The following is a 23,614-nucleotide window of genomic DNA, read 5'->3' as shown; positions in this document are numbered from 1 at the left end:
GCTACCCAGGAGGCTGTGAGCTCACTCACCTGCCCAGTACACGACTACTACAACTGGCATTTGAGAATGCCGCCACCCTAAGGCTATTTATAATCAAGGAAACCACACTGAGTATTCTCCACTGAAGCACTCCAGAAGCAAAGCCAAATCAACATACATCCTAGTCACAACCTGAAAAAAAGTCCTGCCCCAATGAAAGTAAATTGAAAAAGAAGAAGTGACTCTTTCTTCAGGTGTGAAGAAATCAGTGTAATAATACTGGAACTATGAAAAAGCAAAATGTTATGACATCTTCAAAGGGAACACAGTAATTCTCTAGCAATGAATCCTAAAAAAATGAATTTTTGAAATGATATGAGACATTGTCTCTATAAGCTATGTTTATTTTTGTTTCAATTCTACTAGGTGAACCAGAGATATTATCAGTTCATACATATTATATTCTAGGTTGAAGCTGCTGAATCAAAGATATAGTATGAGTGTAAACTGCTAAATTTGCTTAAACATAGGGTTTTGCCACAAAATTTTAGTTTAGTGTTTTTTTTTTTTTCCTCTTATGCCTACCCAAACTTTTAAAGCAAGGAACTAGACAGGAAGAAAACACACACACACTCACAAACAAACAAACAAACAAACAAAACCTTTGTAATCTCTCTGTGGTAGTTGTAAACGTATGTTTGGCCTTTTGGTGGTATTTATTTTTAAGCTTCACCTTTCTTATCTAGAATCATGGCCTCATCTGATGAATTTCTGTAGCAATGTAATCTTAGGTCCTTCTATTATTGGTACAGGAATAGGCATGTTCACTCACACTTAACAGTATGTTTTTAAATAATTTTTAAATTGAACTTCAATATGTTCCTTTTTTTTTAATTCAGTCATGCATGTAAATGGATACAGGCAATATTTTAGTAAGAATCTCTAGGCAAATTTTAGCACAAGGTCTTACATGTTTCATTTAGTTTGTTTTATTGCTAGAAACAATTTATGACTGATTTATGTGTGAATAGCCTTGTTTTATGCTTTGAAAATGTCCTCTCAAAAAATCAATTGCAGAAACTTAATTGCTAATGTAATAGTATTAAGAAGTTGGCTCTTTAAAAGATGATCCTGTCATGGGAGCTCCGCCCTTGTGAATGGGAAGGTTCTTATGAAAGAGACTTCACTCTGCACTCAGCTTTCTTGTCCTTCTATCTCTGCTTTGTGAGGACACCGTATCCTTCTCCTACAAAGAATGCAGCAACCAAGCATCTTGGAATCAGAGAGCAGCCCTGACCAGACAACCAAACACGCCAGTGCCTTGACTTTGAACTTTGCAGCCTCCAGAACTGTGAGAAAACAAATTTCTGCTTTTTATAAATTATCCGGTTTCAGGTATTTTGTTATAGCAGCACAAACAGGACACCTTTGTAATCTCTCTGTATCTGTAGAGACTGTATGGTCTGCTTTATGTGAATGGCTGCATACAATGCTAATGTTCTCCATTGAGGCTTTCTTATAGAAGAAAAATTAAGGTCTAGCCCTGTTCACATAGGAGTAATAATTAAATAATATTATAAGAGGGTAGATACTGAGCCATAGGCTGGTACTTTCACTAGATTAGCCATGTTCGTGTGGATTTCCATGAAATGGAGGTTTAGCTCCACTGCTTTCTTTTCTGGGGGGAAGACATCAGGACCAAAAGTTGTAAAACTTTTACAAAAGTAGCCTCAGTGGAGAGCACCAGCATAACGAGTAAATTCTTTCTTTTTTTTTTTCAGAACAGGGACAAAAGCAGAAATCGGGTTATCTTTATAAACAAGTAACAATATATGTTAAGTAAATTTTTTTTGGATTTTGTATTCCTTTATTTGTAAAATGAGTCAAAAATGACTTTAAAAGTACCTTTTGCCTTTCAGTTTCTATGAATCATAGCAAGTTGAGTATATTTTGTGGTAGAAGATTAATTTTGTGCAGTCATACTATGTAGGTGATTTAATATCAAACCTATTTAGTAACAACATATAATTTTCAGACCAATAAGTACAGTGTTATTTATGTAGGCTTAACATGCAAAATGGTTGTGTTTTGAATTATGACCTAGAAAAATTAAGCAACAATCTAATGGTTTTCACTGACATTTAATTACACAATAACTGATTACAGTATTATTTTTCCATTATATATTTGAGCCTAATATAACTTTATAGTGTTATAAATAATTTAGCTTTCTTTCTTAGTGTTTCTTTTGGTATATCAATATTCTATAGTATTCACGCATTGCACTTATATTTTTTATGTTAACATAATTTATCTCATGTTACATTTTAATCACCTTGTTATATTCTTTAAAATTCAACTAGCATATTAATTTAACTTTATTGGCATAATTTATCTACATTATTTTCTCTTTAATTTGTAGAGGTGGAAGGAAACATTTAATGTATTCATGTTACAAATTGATGTCCAACAAATCTATGCTTATGGAAACAATAAATAAGAAACTTATTTCTAAAAATTATGGCATTATTTTAATTTCATGTTAAAGTGAAATTTTAAAAATAATATCCTTGGCGTTTTAATAATTTGACACTGATTTTTACTGAACTCTGGTCTAATTTTAATTATACATGTAAAGTTTATACATTTAATGAAGAACAACTCCATCCTATTTTGAAAAAATCTGTTATAAAATGTCTAGGTAATTCCCATGAAAACATATTTACCTAAATTTTGCAATAAGAATACAATTTATAAGGTTAAAAACTAAAATGACTACTCTTAAATTAATGCAGCAATTATTCGATGTTCCAACAACATCCTAATAACATATGTAACAAATTTTGTTTTATCTTCAACTATTGTTGCTTAAAGTGAATACTTCTTTTAAATATTTTGATATTACAATTAATTTAAATATTTTTTATTTTTAAGTATCCCCTTGTTTGTTATAGTAGTAAACATTGTACTATTCTTTATGTCTATCTAAGGATGCCCTGATTTAGTTTGTTTGTAACACTGAGATATATAATTTAGAATGAAAATGTGTTTACTATTCAGTTGTTTCCAAAAGATTTATTTAATAATAGAAAATGGTGTAATAGTTATTATGCATTCAATATATATTTACTTTGGGAAAACTGAAAAGGTTGTTTATATATATTATAAAATATAAATAATATAAGAAGTAAAGTTATCAGTAATAAAATTAATAAAATAAATGAAAATAATATATATTGATAATGTTATAAATGAGAAAAACATGTTTTAGGTGTCAATGTAAAAAATAAAAAGAAAAATTAAATAACTCACGTTCTCTGATGGAAGTGTTGTAAAGCTCATTAAACATGGGCAAATACAAAATCCATAACCACCTGAAAAAAAGCCAATAAATAATAAATTGACAATTAAAATTAAAAAATTCTCTGAAAACCTTGTAAACATGTCTTATAGTAATAATATATCGAGTGGGAAATACTGTAAAAATGGACAACTGATAAACTATTGACTTTTTTCTTTTTTGAGATGAATTCTTGTTCTGTCACCCAGGCTGGAGTGCAGTGGTGCAATCTCGCTTACTGCAACCTCTGCCTCCCCGGTTCAAGTGATTCTCTCCTGCCTCAGCCTCCTGAGTAGCTGGGATTACAGGCAGGTGCCACTACGCCTGGCTAATTTTTGTATTTTTAGTAGAGACGCGGTTTCTCCATGTTGGTCAGGCTGGTCTCGAGCTCCTGACCTCGTGATCCACCTGCCTTGGCCTCCCAAAGTGCTGGGATTACAGGCGTGAGCCACCGCGCTTGGCCAACATTTTTAATAGTAAGTGAAAACATACTTACTAATGATTAATTTGGGGGAAAGGCAAACAATATGATAATGAGGTAAAGATATAGCCTAATTGATTAATATATATTGTGGCTGATAAATAGAAATAAAAACAAGAGGAAATAAAAAATATGGATTTACAGAAGACATCGATGATATATATACTTTCAGAAAATTTGACACAATAATACTAAAACTGTTTATTAATTTTGTTTTTAGTTGGAGATTATATGTACAAACTCTAAAGTGTGTTTTTACATATCCTGATCAGATGCAAGAAAAAGTTCAAATTAAACCCTCTTCATACTATGCATGAGAAAAATTCATTTCAGAATTTTAGAACATAGGTTCAGTTTCATAAAAGAAAACAAGTAAACAAGAAACAAAAGAATAAATCAGTAATAAACATAAACAGGTCTTTCCAATCCTGGGCTATCTGAACTTTAAAAAGTTGAGCCAAAAAAAAAAAAAAAGAAAAAAACAGCAACAACATGTTTTAGTACTTGTATTCAGAGATTAAGGGCCTGTATTGACCAAAAATTTATGTATATATTCATTGAGGCTCTGATAAACAAAATTTATTCAGATGATTCTTCTTAAAAATCTCAGAAAAATACTGCAAATGCCAGAAATATTGGGAGGTTGAGATTGGCATGAAGGAAGCCCATTTTCATAATTTCAGGTGTCAAAGGCAAAACGTATTATTAGGGTTTAAGTAAAACAAACATGATGACGATGCAGTTTGAAATTTAGAATATATTGTATGCTTCATTCTTTAATAGTTCCAGATAATTAGGCAGTAAGTAGAACATAAGTAAAACCTTCTTAGACCTGGATATTGGACTAGAAAATCTTCTCTCTGGGAGTGAGACCATTGCATATAAAAATGTATTGGATGTGTACAATAATGTTATATAAGAACAACATTTTTATTAATATTAATTATTTTACTACTTATTCTCTAAATAGTAACAATAAATTGCTATAAGTTGAAAACCAAAAAGCAAATAGACTATTGCAAAATGTTTGTTATGCCATCTAAGATTTATTAAAAAAAACAAAATATCAAAGAAATGTCAAGTGATCTAGCAAAATTTTAAAAAAGTACTTAATTCAAAAACGTAAAAACTATAGTTTAGTTGGTAGTACATATATAAAATATTTTAAACTGTGTAGTTTTTTTTAATAGGACAAGCCTTATACTGTATGATGTCTAATAAAGTCTTATTTTTGGAAGTCAAAAATAACTTTTTTTAAATAGGAAAAGGTATTTTATATATATATTTTATACATATAATATATATTTTACGTATTATATATATTTTATATATAATATATATTTTACGTATTATATATATTATATATAATATATATTTTACGTATTATATATATTATATATAATATATATTTTACGTATTATATATATTATATATAATATATATTTTACGTATTATATATATTATATATAATATATATTTTACGTATTATATATATTTTATATATAATATATATTTTATGTATTATATATATTTTATATATATAATATATATTTTATGTATTTTACATATATATTTTATATATAATATATATTTTATATATAATATATACTTTATATATAATATATATTTTATATATAATATATACTTTATATATAATATATTTTATATATAATATATACTTTATATATAATATATTTTATATATTTTATATATTTTTTATATATTTTACATATATTATATATTTTATATTTTTATATATAATATATAATATATATTTTATATATTATATATTATATATAATTTATATATCTTATATATTATATATAATATATACATTTTATATTTTATATACATAATATATATTTATATATTTTATATATATAATATATACATTTTATATATTACATATAATATATATTTTATATATTTATATATTTATATATATTATATATATTTTTATATATTATATATAAATATATATATTTTATATATTTATATATATTATATATAAATATATATATTTTATATATTTATATATATTTATATATATTATATATATATATTTTATATATTTATATATATTTATATATATTATATATATTTATATATTTTATATATATAATGTATATAGTATATATAATATATAATTATATGATATATTACATATATATATTTTATATATAATTATATTATATATAATTTTATATATATATAATATATTTTTTATATATTGTATAATATATTTTATATATATTATATATAATATATATTTTTATATATTATATAATATATTTTATATATTTATATATATTTTATATATATATTATATATTACATATAATGTAATAATGTATATATATAATGTTATATGTGCATATATGTGTATATGTTATATATGTATATATGTATATGTATATATGTATAATGTTATATATGTGTATATATGTTATATATAATATATAATATTATACATATACATATAATGTATTATATATAAGATTATGTATTATATATATTATATATAATATATATTACATATATATGTATATATGTATATAATTATATATAGTTATATATAACTATATATAGCCTTTATATAATAATTATATATTGTATATATATATACATAATATATATATTAGGTGGTGTCTTGCTCTGTGGCCCAGGCTGGAGTGCAGTGGTGCGATCTGGGCTCACTCCAACCTCCACCTCCAGGGTTCAAGCAATTCTGCCTCAGCCTCTTGAGTAGCTGGTATTATAGGCGCCTGCCACCATGCTGGGCTAATTTTTCTATTTTTAGTAGAGACAGGGTTTCACCATTTTAGTCAGGCTGGTCTCAAAATCCTGACTTCATGATCCACCTGCCTCTATCTCCCAAAGTGCTGGGATTACAGGCATGAGTCAATGTGCCCGGCATATTTCTTCTTAAAACTTAACTAAATTTTATGGTAACTATTGTGAAGTCTATATCAAAAAACATATATGAACCTATTTGGATTCAAACAAAACAGGAACATGAAAATACCAAGTAAGTTTTGATTCTGGTGAAAAATAAATGAAATAAATCAAAGTGTCATGAGAGATCCAACCTCTGATACTATATTTACAATGAGTGCATAGCTAAGGAACAAGTTCCATTAGGGTTCAAAAAGTAAGTTAATTACTTTTTAAAAAATATTCTTACATGTAGAAATTTAAGTCTAGATATGGAAGAAAGGGGAGGTTGTAGAGGAAAATAAACATTTAGTTTTGCAGACGCTGCCTAGAATCTACACAAGCCTGTTTTTCGAGAGTCTGAAACACTTATTTGTGTTCAACTGATCTATTTTATTAAGGTTAAAAGTGCTAGAAATCTACTGGAAACAAAATAAGAGAAAGAAAAATTTTAAAAAAAAACAACATTAATAAGGGTATTTAAAACCATATAGCCGTGTATTTGTGAGACCATTAAAAGTACTTGCGTTACTTCCAAACTAGAGATTGATTAATCCAAAGAAAGCCTCACAGATTTTTGTTCTAGCCATGATAGACTAGCTATATTAAACTTATCTTTCTGCTTTAGACAAATATGAAACTTAAATTGAGTATGTAGTAAAAGGAAAACTCTGGCTGGATGCCATGGCTCATGCCTGTAATCCCAGCACTTTGGGAGGCCGAGGCGGTCTGATCACAAGGTCAGATTATCGAGACCATCCTGGCCAACATGGTGAAACCCTGTCTCTACCAAAATACAAAAAGTTAGCTAGGCGTGGTGTTGAGCCCCTATAGTCCCTGCTACTCAGGAGGCTGAGGCAGGGGAATTGCTTGAACCTGGGAGGCGGAGATTGCAGTAAGCTGAGATCGTGCCACTGCACTCCAGCCTGGTGACAGAGCGAGACTCCATCTCAAAAAACAAAAAAAAGGGAAAATTCCTTTTGTTAGTTTTGGGGAGTAAGAAATGCCAGGTTGTATCCTTGAAATAATAGAGGCAATTTGGGTCAGTCAAATATTTGTCTCAGCTTCTCCAAGGAATATTTCTTGGCTTGAAAGCAGGGAGATATGAGCAAATATAAATAATCTTCCCATGCAAAGAAGGAAAAAATCAAATTTCAGACAGCTGAGGTGGCTTCAGATTGGGATTCAGGTACCAGATGGGGGAAGCCAAGGAGAAGGAAATCCAGAAAACTAAGAAAATTTTCCTTTTTCAGAATTTTTTTCTTTCTCTCTCTCTTTTTTTTTTTTTTTTTTTTTGTTTTTTTTTGTCTTTTGAACTACATGTGCACATAGCGACACTTGAAGAGACTGGTAGAGAGCAGCTGCTGGTTGGAATGCACCTGAGTAGATTTTAGCAATTGCACAGAGAGTGGAATATAGCAGGGCTTTGGTCTTAGCCAGAGCAGAGATTCCTCAAGCACCCCAGACACTCATTTGAGGGTGCATTAGAGTCATACCCTAGAAGTAAGAGCTATTTTCTATTAGGGGTTAAAAAAGCAAATAAACCACAAATCAATCATATAAAAAACCCTTTCATATTTCCTTAAAAAAATAACTATAACAAAGCATTGGTAGAATTAATGAGAATTGCCAGTAATTTAACTATCTGCCAGGAAAAAATAAGCCAAAAATTCTTTACAGAAAGGCCTCTAAAATACGTTTTCAACAATCTTGATTAATAATTTCTAACATATACAGAAAATCAGAATAAAGTCATTGATAATGAAAATATAAAATTATAAGCATAAAGCAACCCAGAGATGATCCGGACATTACAGTTAGCAAAAAAAAAAAAAAAAAAAATTAAAAGAAAGATGAACAAAATAAATAAGATGGAATATATTTTTAAAAAGTACAAAATATATTTAAAAAACAAAAGTTAATAAATTATTGGTTGATATAAAAACAAACTTGGTAAAGAAAATAAAATAGTAAATTGAAATAGTAAAAGAAATGTTAAAAGAAACTGGTGAGTCGCAAAAATGTGCAAAATACATAAAAAAGAATGGGAAATACAAAAATGAAAACTGAAAAATATGAAACAGTAAAAAAGAAAGAAAAGAAGTAAATCTAATCTACTTGTAATTGGGTTTCCAGAGGAGAAGCAAAGAAAATGAGACAGAGCATTATTTTGAGAAATAATAGTCAAGAGAGTTCTATATTTGATTTTTTAAAATCAACGGATTCAAGAATTCAGCATATTTCAAAACAAATAAAATCGTTGTATTATTTTGTTATCACAGTGTTACAAAGATCTTCCAAAGACTAGGTAATTTATAAAGGAAAGAGGTTTAATTGACTCACAATTCCACAAGGCTGGGAGGCCTCAGGAAACTTACAATAATGGGGAAAGGGGAAGCAGGTATGTCTTAACAGGTGCAGGAGAGAAAGAGAGCCTGTGAGAGCACAGGAAAAGCTACCATTTCTAAAACCATCAGTTCTGAGAATTCACTCACTATTAAGAGAACAGTATAAATGAAACTGCACCCGTAATCCAATCACTTCCCTCCCTCTAAACGTGGGGATTACAATTCCAGGTAAGATTTGGGTGATGAGACACAGAGCCAAACCATATCAATCACAGTTACAAACAAAATGAATATTACAATACTAACAAACATCAAAGACAATGAGAAAATCTCTAAAAGCAGCTGGAGAAAACAGCAAGAATCATTAACTTTTAATGGAAACTATGAAAGACACAAAAAAATAGAATTATATCTTCACAAATTATTTTGAATTATTTCTAAAAATTAAAGTAAGAATACTTTCTAACAAAGCTGAGAAAATTATTAAACAGCATTCTTCCTTTATAAGAAATATTAAACATGTTTGTCAAGTTAAAAAAGAATGATTTAATATAAGAATGGAGAGGCAAAAAGAAATACACCACTCTGGAAAGGATAAAATAATTGAGTAAATATCAAAATACATAAGCTGTTTACATTTTAAACAACAGCAAGGCTGGGTGCAATGGCTCACACCTTTAATCCCAGGAATTTTCCCTTTTTTTTGTTTTTTGTTTTTGTTTTTTGAAATGGAGTCTCAAAAAACACCTCCACCTCACCTTTGGGTGAGGTGGTTCACGCCTGTAATCCCAGCTACTCAGGAGGCAAGGCAGAAAATTAGTTCGAACCCAGGAGGCAGAGGTTGCAGTGGGCCCAGATCATGCCACTGCTCTCCATCCTGAGTGACAAAGCTAGATCTAAGACTCCATCTCAAAAAAACAAATAAACAAAACAATAGCAATATCTTGTGGAGTTGATAATATGTTTAGAAGTAAAATGACAAAAATAGCAACATTGAGAAATAAATGGAAATTGTTGTATTTTTTAATATAATAAGAGAATACATTTAAGATACATAAATTAGATACAGATGCATTTGGTAATTTACAAGGTATTTGCTAAATATAGTGATACTAAAAATTATGACAAATATTAGTAAAGGAGAAAATTGAATAACCAAAACCTGATTAATGCAGAAAGTGAAATAAAAAATGATAGGAAAGGAGAAATACAACAAAACAACACCTAAAAACAAGAGCATCAACGACAGAGGAAGAAAACAGAACATGGAGAAAACAAGTAATAAAATAGCAGACCTAAACAAAAATATACAAATAATTGAATTAAACGTAAATAGATTCAGTACTACTTCAAGCAAAACATAGTAGATTATGAGACTGAATTATAAATAAATGCAACTACATACTGCTTGAAGAATACATGTTAAATAAGGCAATGCTCTAGGTTCAAAGCAAACATATACAAACCAAGTGACATGGCTTTATTACAAAAAAGACAAAGTGGTCCTTTAGAAAAATAAATGTGATAAACTTTAAAAAGAACTATTTCATAATTTTAAAATGGTCATTTCAACAAGATATAATCAAATTTTGTATGTACCTAATATATCTTTATTTTAAGTAAAGAAATAAATGATAGAAATTTGTGGCTTTAAGTGCCTATGTTAGAAAAAAGTGAAGCTTGAATATCAATAATGTCAGCTTAAAAGCCAGAAATAAGATGAGAAGTTTAAATTTGAAGAAAAACAGAAAGCAGGAAAAAATTTTAAAATGAGAAAGCACTGAGCTAGAAAACAAATATACTGTAGAGAATATCAGTAAACTAAAATTTTGCAGCTGTAAAATAATACGACAAAACCTCTCAAAACTGATCTAGAAACAAGAGAAAACAAATTATCAATATCCTGAACAAAATAGGAGATATCCATATAGATTTTACAGTTAATGAAACAACATTGAAGGATATTATAAATAATCTTTTGCCAATAAATTTGAAAATTCAGATGAAATTTACAAATTAGTTGAAAGTTAAAATTTACCAAAATAGGTACAAGAAAAAATAATCTAAAAATTACTTTATATGTAACAGAAATTAACATTTTTATTAAACACTTTACTCAAAGAAAATTCCAGGATTGTGTAAGTACAACGACACAACTCTATTTCACAAGTCAGAAAAATGCCTTTATTTCATGTTAGTCTTGAATACATTTAGTGAGCAAAGAATTTTTAATTGGCTATTATGTTACGTCAACAAATGGAAGATGTTTAACTCTTCCTTGGCTTCCGTTGTTGCTGTTGAAAAATCAGATTTCAGTGACTTGTTCCTGTGAAGTTCATCTGTTTGCTTTTTTTCTCTCTATTAATGTTAAGATTGTTCTCTTGTACTTGCTTTGACAGCACATACAATAAAATTTGCAATGTACAGGGAAGATTAACTGACCTGCTGCATGAAGATGACACACAAATTTATGAAGATGGTTCTTTTTATTTTCCTTAAATTTTAGGTAATTTCCCAATGATGCATATTTTCTATTTTTTTCAAAGTCTTTGTCAATTTTCATAGTTTCCAGGTTTCTGCCAAAATTTTACAGTTTGGCTTCTACCTCACTCTAAATAAAAGCATGATTGTTTTGTAGCATGTGTCTGATAAATGTAAAAATTCTCCTGTTGAATTCTTCTATTGTTTATCCTGTCTTTTGTTTCCTATTTATATTGACATGTAGTCTAATGGTCCTCATTATTTTGGTTGGATGCTGGACATTATGGTTTAAATTTATTTTAAGAAAAACAATGTTTGATGTATAGGGTTTTTTTTTTTATCTCTCCTAAGAGAACTATTTTATTCTGTCATTTACTTTGTGTCACTAACAATAGATCATCATTTTAATCTAAACACATGGCTTGAGATTTTGAAAGGAGATATATTTTACTTCTCATTCACCCTACATTTTAAAGTGTAGACATATGTGGTTTCAGTTGGCCTCTCATTTTACCTCTTACATAGCATGAAATGCTACTAGAGCCAAAGTGGTTGCATGCCAAGCTGATGTCTCTGCATTTTTGTCTTTCCTTCAATCGCGGTCTGGTACTTGCAGTCTTCAAATGCAACATCTCCAAAACTGAGCCCTTCTTTTCTTCATAACTCTTCGTCCTCTTGTGCTTCACAATTTGGGGAGCGGTGCTAGTCTGTACCTGTCTTATAGAAGCCTGTGACTAGAAATCTTTGTTTACTGCCCAAATTGTCAACGCTCTTAAAAAAAAAAAAAAAAGGAAGAAAAGTATGTGAAATCTGTCTTTGACAATACAAATTCTCATGTTTGCATTCTTTAACTTTGCATAATTAGTCTCATTGATTTTCTTATCTTTCAGCTGCTCTAAATGCAAATGCAATTGTGTTCTATCCCAGCTCAAAATCTTGAATAGGTTTTTATTACATACAGGATGAATATACTATGTTGAACAATAAAAAAATAGTTTAGCTTTATATCATCTGAGAAGATTCCTGAATCTTACTGCCAGTTTAAATCCAGACTCTATCTTGTATTCTACTTTCTTCTACTATATGCTTATCTTCTCTCTCCTTCAGCTTTCTAACGTATAAAATAGTAATTATAGTAACTAACATATATTTATGCTCTACTTTCTGCATGTTACTACATGCTACAAAATTAAACACAGATGTTACTTCGTGTCTGACATATTTATTTATTCCCAAAGTAAAATTTTTTTCTGCGTGTTTTTTTTCACACTGCTATGCCTTAAAAAAGGTCACAATTATTTTTTTAATTTTAAAAATTATATTTATAGCAAAGTCAACTTGTACATTTACGGATTCTAAGGCAAAGTTGAATAAAAGTTTAAGATAAAAACTCACACAGTATTCTAGCTTGACATGGCCTTCTTTCAGGTATTCAGTGATTGCACTGAATGTATGATTTAGCTCTGCTCTGACACTCAGAAGCACAGCTAGACATTCAATTTTCTGTCTCAGCTCTTACAGCATGATTGTCTCTCTCTCTTTTAGAATGCACTAGGCATAATACCAAGCTGTTGAATTTTACATGTTTTTCTATCCTGACCACTTTATACTAGAATGTCCTAATAAACGTCTATTGAAAAAATGCATGAATGAGTGAATGAACGAAGCTCCAGAAGAGACAAAGCCAAAATGAAAAGCCAAGACATCTTTGCATTCACAAGCTAGAATTATGTCTCACATATTTGAAGAGACTTAAAAAAATTCTCATCCAGTCATGCTTCCATTGTCACCTTTTGGAGTTAAAAAACTGAAGTCTGCCTCATTACATTAATTTCTTTAAAAATTACTAACTGAGGTTCTATTACTATATACACAAGGCACTATGTTAAGTGATTTTCAAATTAAATGTTAAGAAATATTTTCTGCCCTTGAGGGGGGATTGAGAAGCTGCAAATGAGAAGCTATCTTCGAACCTAATAAGACCTGACCTCTTCATATTTTTTTACATTGTAAGTACAAACTGCCCATCATCTTCAGGCTCATCTCTTTCTTGCAATTATCAGACACAGCTAGGAGCAATTAGCTGACACTTTAAATATTTTACATGGGCATCCCCATAATTAAACTCAAATGTTCATTACATATAGTTTCCATTTTTCAACTTTTCTGGTTGTAGTTGTGCCAGTTGCTTTGCTACTGCATACCAGAGGTTACCATTTTATCATCCTCCAATAACATTCCCTTGCCATTTTACAGTCTTCACTACTGACAGACTTTGCTGCATTTTCTCAGCTTCTGTCCACTAAAAGTTATGAAGTGAATGCCAAATATTTTAGATTTTTGTTATGGCAGCATCCCACACTAGACCAATTTCTGGTGCAGTGGTTGCTGCATAGCAAATCTTCTGAAACTCAGTGCCCAAAGAAAGAAAAACTGTAACTGTTTTGTTCATACGAATATACAGATGAACTGGAAAGTATTTTGTCTGGCATTATGTGAAGAATCCAGCAGTCTCAATTGGGATTCTTCTAGATCAGCCAGCTTGCCAACCCAAAATTTAACAGAGTCCAGACAAAATCAACAGGACCACTTACATGACCCACAGCTAATTGCCAGCTTCTAAGAGAACTGAGTAGAAATTTTCAGAAGCTGTGCATGTGATCTTCTGACTTACATGTAATTGTTAGGAATTGTTTTAAGTTACTGATATTTAGGAGAGTTTGTTTTACATCAATGGCTAACTAATTCATTATTGAAATTGAAATATTTTGAAAGAATTTTTCTTCTTTAATAAAAGTTCCTAAAATTTGAGGCTAAAGCATAATAAAACAACAGCATCAGCAACAATAACAAAAACAAAATAGGCCTGTAATAAATATTTAACTGGGGGGCCGGGCACGGTGGCTCACACCTGTAATCCCAGCATTTTGGGAGGCTGAGGCAGGCAGATCACGAGGTCAAGAGATCAAGACCATCCTGGCCAACATGGTGAAACCCCCGTCTGTACTAAAAAAAATACAAAAATTAGCTGGGAGTGGTGGTGCATGCCTGTAGTCCCAGCTAGTCTGGAGACTGAGGCAGAAGAATCATTTGAACCTGGGAGGCGGAGGTGGCAGTGAGCCGCGATCGCGCCACTGCACTCCAGCCAGGCAACTGACAGAGACTCCATCTCAAAAAAAAAAATTAATTGGTGAATACATTGGCCAACATAGCAGTCTTGAGAGGGGCTTAGCGAAGAAAATAAAAGTATGGTTTAATAGTCATACCTTATAAAATAAGTATTTGCCCAGATGCAAAATGTTAAAAGACATTTTGATAAAACACAAACCCAAATTAAGATAAAATTTTTTGATAAAGTAGCAATAGATATATAATTTTTAACATAATGATATATTTAACATGCTGAAATATTTCTACCAAGAGTTTTTCTAGGCATTTTAAATATTTAAATGAAAGTAAAGACTTTACAAAGAAATAAAATTCAGAAACTATTTTTTTAATCACATATAAACCATAACTATATTATTTTTAAAATAAATCTATATATAAAAGAAGAAACAATTTAAAAATAGCACATCTCCAAGCCAAAGAACCAACATAAGAGGTTTGCATATTTTGGATCCTGATTTGTCTTCTACATGTAGTATTTGGCCTACTACACAGTAAGTACTTAATTCTTTTTTAGTTGAATAAATAAATCAACTATAAATAATGAAAAAAAAAAGCCATGAAATACTGGGTATTTTTTTTTCTCTTTTCTAGGAGATGGCTGAAGATTGATGTTTAATTATACCTAATATTTTCAGGAATATGGCAGCAAAAAACAATCATTTTTAAACTCCATTTTTAAGTATCTTTTTTATTTTTGCCAAATTTCAAAATTTGCTTTTTGGGGAAATGTAGGGAGCTATGAACCAGGACCTTCCTAACTCACATGATAAGGGGAATTCAAACAATAAAATATCTTCCCAAGAGTATGGCAATATGCATAATCATGCTTGATGCATAAAGATTCTTTGTAAGATATTAGGATGATATAAAATAAAACAGAGTAAAAATATGTATATATAAAATACATAAAGAATACTCTACTCATTCAATAATTTTTTTTTTCTTTTTTTGAGACAGAGTCTCGCTCTGTCGCCCAGGCTGGAGTTCAGTGGCGCTATTTCGGCTCACTGCAAGCTCCGCCTCCTGGGTTCATGCTATTCTCCCACCTCAGCCTCAAGAGTAGCTGGGACTACAGGTGCCCGCCACCATGCTCGGCTAATTTTGTTTTTGTATTTTTAGTAGAGACGGGTTTTCACCGTGTTAGCCAGGTTGGTCTCCATCTCCTGACCTCGTGATCCACCCGCCTTGGCCTCCCAAAGTGCTGGGATTACAGGTGTGAGCCACTGCACCCGGCCTCAATAAATATTTTTTATGTATGACAGACATTTAGTAGAACTCTTGAAATTTCTCAAGGCAGAGTGTACTTTTATGGAATGCATTTGTCACTAGTTACTTTCTAGGTGAAAGAAAAATGAAGCTTAGTTCAATTTAATAACATTTTTTGATGTTTTTGTAATTATAATTTGAAAGCTACAAATTCTATTTCATTATAATTATCTGTATATTTTAACAATATTTACTTCATTAGAATTCAGTTAAAACTAAAACACGTTTATTAACACATATAGTATATGCTTTTTGATAAAACTTCTAGTGCAATGTTTCCTAGAAAGGATTAGAACTGTCTTTAGATTATTATTTACACATACGCTGAGTAGATATAGGGACTGAAACACGATGAGTGTTATGCACCTAATTTTGAACAAGTCAACTTAAATTCCCTCATAATTTATCCTTTTACGTTATCCTAAAGCATGTTTTATTCATGGAATCACATAGCACAGTGTTAGTTCACAATAATTAATAGAATATAAGAATCTGGAAAACTTAACAAAATATAATGTGCTTGCAAATTCTGTTTCTGAATGAAAAATGTTAATAAGATTATCAGGAAAATAAATCATGGAAGGGAAAACACTGCATTTGTTATCTGATAAAAACTCAAGTTACTATCATACTTACAAATACAACCTCAGGACTGTCTCTTAACTGGTTGATGACAGTCACTCCCAAACAGAATATCTCTATCCTTATAATGTTTTCACCAACTAGGCAAGTTGGGCTTACACAATGTGGTTCACCTTGAAAATAAACAGTGTACAGCTGGCCACAGTTATCTATTACAGCAAAATTATCCCTTTCACTAGTGTTTATTAAGAAGCTAGTTACATAAGTCATTTTGTTCTTGGTATTATAAAGCTACTTAAAAACAACAGATGTCAAAAGTTCCCACCATCCTCTGTACAACCATCAAAGGTAATTAATATTTTAGCTAGACTGAACTAAGCCATAAAGCAATAGGTAAAAGCATTTTTGTGTTTTGTTCCTTATGAAATAATATATGTGTATCAGAGAAGACACAGAAAGTGCACAAAAGTACAAAGAATAAATTCACCATAATACTCTCACCCAGCAACCATAGTTGCTTATAAACCATAAGCCATAGTTTATATATCTCCAGGATTTGTTTCTGTTTGTTTTAGTATTTGAGGTAATAGTATATATCACATCATAAATATATCCCATGTAATTAATATTATAATGAATTTCAATGTAAGAAAGATTTCTAAAAGTGAATGTTTATTGCAAAATTCATAAAGCTGTATAGCATGGAGGTTAAATTCACACTAAGGAATCAGGTGGAGGGTGTCATTCCTTACTCTGTCTCCACCAGCTAAGTGTGTGAGCTTGGACAAACAGCTCAACTTTTCTTTATCTTTACTATAAAATGCGAATAAAATAGTTCCTATTTCACAGGCTTGTTACAAGGAGGAAACTCGCTAACTCATGCAAAGTTTTTGAAGTATATATTGTTAAATCAAAATATTTTGGTTATTCTTTTCAGGCTGTTACCATGTATTTTCAAACAGCTTTCCCTAAACAGTAAGCATTCCATTCAGAAGTGAACTTACCAGTATCAATTGGGTACACACACACACACACAAACACACACACATACAAACACACACACATACAAACACACACACATACAAACACACACACACACAGAGAGAGTATTGGGTGTATACATAAGTGTGGGAATAATAAATTAAAATAATAAAATTTAAAAATACCTTAATCATAGCTTTCTTTATGTCATGAAAATAGACGTGAGACAGAAAAAAGCTAGAAAAGACAATAAAACATGAGCTCAACAGAACACTACTTATAACCAAGCACTATGGAATCTTCACTCTTTATATATCTCTGGATAAACCATAATTAGATCTACATAATTTTAAATGAAGGACTCTGCTTTCTTCCCCTGACATGTCTACCCATTCGGTGTCATCAGCCCAAATTCACACTATCCAAGTTGCTAGACGATCTAGACATTTCAGTTTGTAACTAATCTGAAATTGCCTGAACTTTTTATGCTATTAGGCATGAGTCTCGCTCTCCATTATGCTCTGTGGACTTTATTTATAGAGAAAAGCCTGGCCTCCATTCTTGCTGTCAGAAGCATGTTGGGCTTTAGTGCTTAATAGACAGAACAGTGTGTTGACATGCATATGTTCATGCAGGACTTGGCACAGAAAGGCTATCTGATCCACCGTCTCTATATCCTTCAACTCATTGTCGGGTTCACTCTTTAATTACCTATCACAGAGGTTTTTCCTTTCTTGGCTGGAGATTCAATTTCTCATGCCACTCTCAGAAAGACTTCCTACAATGCCAAATTCATCTACATGAGTCCAAATTAAGTTTGAAAATGCCTTAATTAAGGAACGATTGAGGCCCATTGAGTACCAATGGCCCTACTTGAGGGTGTATATTATTACTGAAAAAGACTTCACTTAAACACGTTGTTAACTCATACATACTGTGTGGCTTATGGATTCATAATTTTTCAGTTCGCAAAATGACTCCAATTCAACCTAGCTTTTCTGAGCTGAGATTAATTTCGTTTACTGATAATTTAAATTTTACGAACATTATGACCACACCTTTTACGTGCAAAAATAGACTTCCTACCATGGATTCTAATTGAATTCTGATAGCGCATATTTGGTAAAGTTTATAGATTTATGAAGCAGAGGGTAATAATTTTTATGACTTTTTATTTTTATTTTTTTTTTTGAGACAGAGTTTCGCTCTTGTCACCCAGGCTGGAGTGCAATGGTGCACTCTCGGCTCACTGCAATCTGCACCTCCCGTGTTCCAGTGATTCTCCTGCCTTAGCCTCCCGAATAGGTGGGATTATGGGCATGCGCTACCACGCCCAGCTAATTTTGTATTTTTAGTAGAGAAGGAGTTTCTCCATGTTGGCCAGGCTGCTCTCGAACTCCCAACCTCAGGTGATCCGCCTGCCTCGGTCTCCCAAAGTGCTGGGATTACAGGCATGAGCCACCATGCCCAGCCTATGACCTATTTTTGAATGGTTTTCTGTTGGCATGAAGGCTTCTCCAGTAAAAATAAAAATAAAACAACCAAGCAACAACAACTACAGCAAACAACAACAAAAGGCAGCAAAAACATGTAGCAATATCTGCTGTTATCCATCTACCGAATTCTGGTTTTGATATTTTAAAAAATCTAAATAAGCAGGCCTCATGAGAATGAGAAATATGCCCAAATGTGCTAGTAGGTCACGAAGTATAATTATGAGTAGTGCCATCCTCTTCCTTCCGGTCTCCTTGCATTCTGGTGATGCAAGTAATTGAACAATATATTGACTTAAGAGTATAAGAAATTTCCTGCAGGGCAGTACTTGTGTTATGTTAGGAGCTAGTCAGACAGGAGCCGGGCAGGAGGGGGCCCCTCTCGCCCCCACCTCCAGGAATGTCAGGTGACCAGCAGGTGATGGTTCAGCAGTTGTTGTTTTGCCTCTCTAAAATGATAGTTGGTCGCAGCTGGCACCAGGGAGAGACCGTTTCTTGATGGTCTGTCAGTTGTCACACTAAAATGATCATTGGTGGCAGCCAGTGCCACGAAGAGGCAGTTTCCCAAAAGATAAAAACACTTGAAATTGGTAATCAGCAGCTTCCAATAAGATCTCAGGGCAAGTGAGCCTGAGCATGCGCATTAAGAGACAAAATGGCAGAGCATGAACTTCCAGGGGCATTCCACCAGATAAAGGAAGAAAGCCTCCAGTGAGCATGGGTATAACTTCTTAAATACACTGTGCATGCTCACCTCCCGAGCGCAAGGAGGGCACCACACATGCCAGCGGCTCACCCTAAGGTCAGAATTAAGGGAAAAGGGCTTGAGATGCTGGAAGTAGGCCAGCATATAAAGTCCTAGGTTCAATGATAAATGGGGCACTTGACCTCCAAGTTGCACATTTGGGTCGCTTCTAAGTAGGTACTTTCTTTTCTTTCATTCCTGCCCTAAAGCTTTTTAATAAACGTCCATGCCTGCTCAGAAACTTGCTTTGGACTCTTTTTCTGCCTTATGCCTCTCAGTCAATTTCTGTCTTCTGAGGAGGCAAGAATTGAGGTTGCTGCAGACCCATACAGATTCGTTGCCAATAACTCAGACAGTCACCACTCTTAACACTTTTCACCTTGAAAGATATTATTTCCTTTAGCTGCCACTACATCCAAGTTTTCAGAAGACCACTTATCATTCTGTATATCCAGCTGCTTTTGGTTTGTGACATAAAATAGTAAGGCCATTTAACCCATGAGAATCAGCATATTGCTTTACATTTTTAATTATGAATTCTACTCTTTGTTTATGTATGGAATGCCTCAGATGGTGGGACTGCAAGTAGCAACACATGAAACTAAGAAAATTAAATCTACAATATATGTATTATCCAGTGATACAGATCATTTTTTCACCCCCTCATTCCCTACTTCTATAATGTAATTTACCCAATGTCATCTACCCGCTGCTTTCAAGAAGGTGACTAACCCCTGTTATCTTACAGTGCATTCCATAATAGGCACCTAGAGTAGGAAATTCACAGGCCAAATTTTATGGAGGAAAGTACAAAACATTGAGCCCATGTACAGTCCTTCAGCAAACCTGTCCATACAGTTCATCAGCCCTTTGAATAACCCCTTAGATTGTGAAAGAAAGAAGCTGACTGATATACATAAGACAAATTATAAAGAACCTCTTCTGCAGTAAGGACTTTGGAAAGCATTTACATGAATGTCAGATAGGCAGTCACTTAGGCAGTGATAGTCGACCCCTGCTGGGACACATGAGAATGGGCCTTGAACCTGGAACATTCTTACATAGTAAAAAAGAGCTCTCATATCTTGTGTTGAGTATATGTGTGGGAATATCTCTTCCTGTTTCAGACTAAATGTGTATCTTTTGTTCTGCTTAAGCATGTGTGCCATATGGCTCCTGGCCAACCCCACTACTACAACCATTCTGGACCAGAGGGGATAGTGTCCTTCAACTGCAGTGCATGGAGACTATCATTCTATGTGAGCTGTGGAATGAGACCCACTGGCCATGGGAAACCAACAGATACCATTGTAGCTAATCTTGATCTGATCATCTTTAAGTAAAATGTTGTTCCATCCAATCCCTTTCCATCCAATGCCTGTGTGAGTGGTGTCTTCCTTGATTACTTTGAACCATAGAGTGGACTGACATTCTTGGGACTGTGGCTCCTGGAGGAGCAGGACTCCTCCCCTGACAGTGATATGAGGTATCACTAGTTTACACTGGCATACATTTTTAAGACTGTGGATCAATTTCAAGAGGGCCACCCACATATCTTTTTTCAAAATCTACCATATTTAGTTCCAGACTATTTTCTAAATTATTACCAAGATATTACTATTTTATAGCATATATTCAGACTGTCTTTAAAAAAAGGGGGGTGAGAGAGGGAGGCAGTGAAATGAACTGCTCAATGTTCTGCTGACTGAGAGGATATTTTTGTCTTTACTCTGTTTGGGGCCAGCCCTTAATGGATTGAGGCACCTTGGAAGTCCACTTTCAGCTCTTTCCACACCATTGAGCAAAGCTGTCTGTAACACAAAAGATCCTTATTAACCTTCCTCAAAGGAAATTTTATGATTTACTATAATAGGAAAAACTCCATCTCTTCTACACCACCTATACATTTTTATTTCCCTGAATACATTTTTCTCATACACACCATGATGCAAATTTGCCTGTGGTTACATGCTTATTTTATGGTTTCCTGGGTTCCCATTAGTTTTACGTTCCTTAAAGCAGGTATGGGCTTGGTTTATCTAACCATTGGCTTGCTTGCACAAAATGCTCAGTAAGAGTTCAACATACATTTTATACATTTATGGAAAAAAAAGATGAATACAATAAATCCTATCAGCAGCAAATGAACCACATGCATGAGGGAAATCATTCTGGTTTTTTTCTCTTAGCATTTCTTTCACCTATAGAATATTCTAACTTGAGAATTGAAAAGGTCCACATAAGTTGTTTTCAGATAATTGTCATCATGTTTTCTGATAACATCCCCAGCCCTTCCATTCCCCATATCATTGCACAACTTCAGCCATGGAATCTTAATTTTACACAATGACTTTTTACAAGAGATAGTCTTTGATGATACTTTTAATTTTTGTAATATATCTTTCTAAATTTAAGCATACTTTTGGACTTACATAAAAGTTGCAGAATGTCCATGAATCCTACTCCCAGAGTCCTCAACTTTAAAGTCTTACTTTACTATCATACATGTGTTTATTATTAATATTTTAAAACCAAATACATAGGCCTAGGATAAACAAAGCTAGGAACAGGCTGAGTCACTACTTTCCCTCCTTACCTTTGTTGTCTCTCCATATATTTCAGTGTTAATCCTCACAGACTGATAAATGAAGTACAGAGAAAGGGAATTATCTGAGCAGCATCAGTGGATACTCCACATTTTCCAATTTAATAATTTGCTTTAAACTTAATATATAACAAAGGGTTTAATAATAGTTACTGTTGGGAAATACACTGCTTTTAGTTACCAGAAACTCACAAAGCTGAAATATTAAAACACTGGAGATTCGATTAAGAAGTGCTATTTGGTATCTCTTAATATTTATCACTCTACAAAAATGGTTCAGTCTGAGAGTATAAATGGAAAAAGATAGAATTGTATCAGCAGGACAGTGATCATAAACAGCCTCCAACAACTAAGAACATGTCATATTTACTCAGTGCAATTTTTTACATTATTTTTATAAGAACAATTCTTCAAGGACAGTTGCTTGTAACGTATATGGCATGATCATATACTCTCAAAAGTGGATGTTTATGGACTTTTTTGAAAAATAAATACACTCATATACATATTCATTTAAATACACAAGTTTTCGTAACAATGACTTACTTTCTAAGGTCAAGCTTGCTAAAAGCACAAGCTTAAGGGGCTATATTGCATTATTGGACTACATATGTGATTTTACAAGCACATGATTTTAAGATTACCTCTTTAGTTTAACATTAGAGCTACTGTGGGATATTTTTAAATTGACCACACTGGCTCCTAATTGCATTTCTCAAAATTCAGTAAAACATCACATACTATAGAGGACACGGGGAGCTTTGTGTCTACTAACTAGTCAATCTGATCAAACTTGTGTGGAGGTGAAGTTAACTAGCTTAGTTCCTTTGGTTGTTGATGGGAAACCGAAAGGCAAAAACACTGAGACATTTTAAGAAGGCAACACAAAAATTCTGGTGTAAAATAGAATAGAAAGTAAACATCTCACTTCTAATTTCTCTGAACGCTTTCTTCATTTTTCATTGTAATGTTACACATTAAAAAATCATTGGGGCTGGGCGTGGTGGCTCACGCCTGTAATCCTAGCACTTTGGGAGGCCGAGGCAGGTGGATCACGAGGTCAGGAGATCGAGACCATCCTGGCTAACACGGTGAAACCCTGTCTCTTCTAAAAATACAAAAAATTAGCCTGGCGTGGTGGTGGGTGCCTGTAATCCCAGCTACTCAGGAGGCTGAGGCAGGAGAACGGTGTGGCGGCAAAGCTTGCAG

The 23,614-nt window shown here is 32.4% G+C and overlaps 2 long non-coding RNA genes and 1 other non-coding gene across 7 annotated transcripts in view; 2 read left to right on the top strand and 1 right to left on the bottom strand.

The window, feature by feature from the left end:
- LOC109023830 (uncharacterized) overlaps nucleotides 1–23,614 on the bottom strand; it is a 255,758-nt gene that overhangs the window by 64,912 nt on the left and 167,232 nt on the right. For 3 of the 5 annotated variants that reach the window (XR_008673358.2, XR_008673359.2, XR_008673355.2), the window contains one exon: nucleotides 3,292–3,353. The exons of the other annotated variants lie outside the window; for them this stretch is intronic. This is a non-coding gene — a long non-coding RNA (uncharacterized lncRNA). The remainder of the gene's footprint in view (nucleotides 1–3,291; nucleotides 3,354–23,614) is intronic. 5 annotated transcript variants of the gene reach the window in all.
- On the top strand, nucleotides 1,188–21,168 carry LOC129528133 (uncharacterized). The gene is made up of 3 exons (XR_008673361.1): nucleotides 1,188–1,330; nucleotides 11,481–11,587; nucleotides 20,958–21,168. It is a non-coding gene; the product is annotated as an uncharacterized lncRNA (long non-coding RNA).
- Nucleotides 11,465–11,571, top strand: LOC115931317 (U6 spliceosomal RNA). Its single transcript, XR_004067825.1, has one exon. It is a non-coding gene; the product is annotated as a U6 spliceosomal RNA (small nuclear RNA).

This window comes from Gorilla gorilla, chromosome 19, assembly GCF_029281585.2.
Source record: "Gorilla gorilla gorilla isolate KB3781 chromosome 19, NHGRI_mGorGor1-v2.1_pri, whole genome shotgun sequence".
Lineage (NCBI taxonomy): Eukaryota > Metazoa > Chordata > Mammalia > Primates > Hominidae > Gorilla > Gorilla gorilla.
Note: the sequence above shows the minus strand (reverse complement) of the source record. Positions and strands in the feature narration are given on the sequence as shown.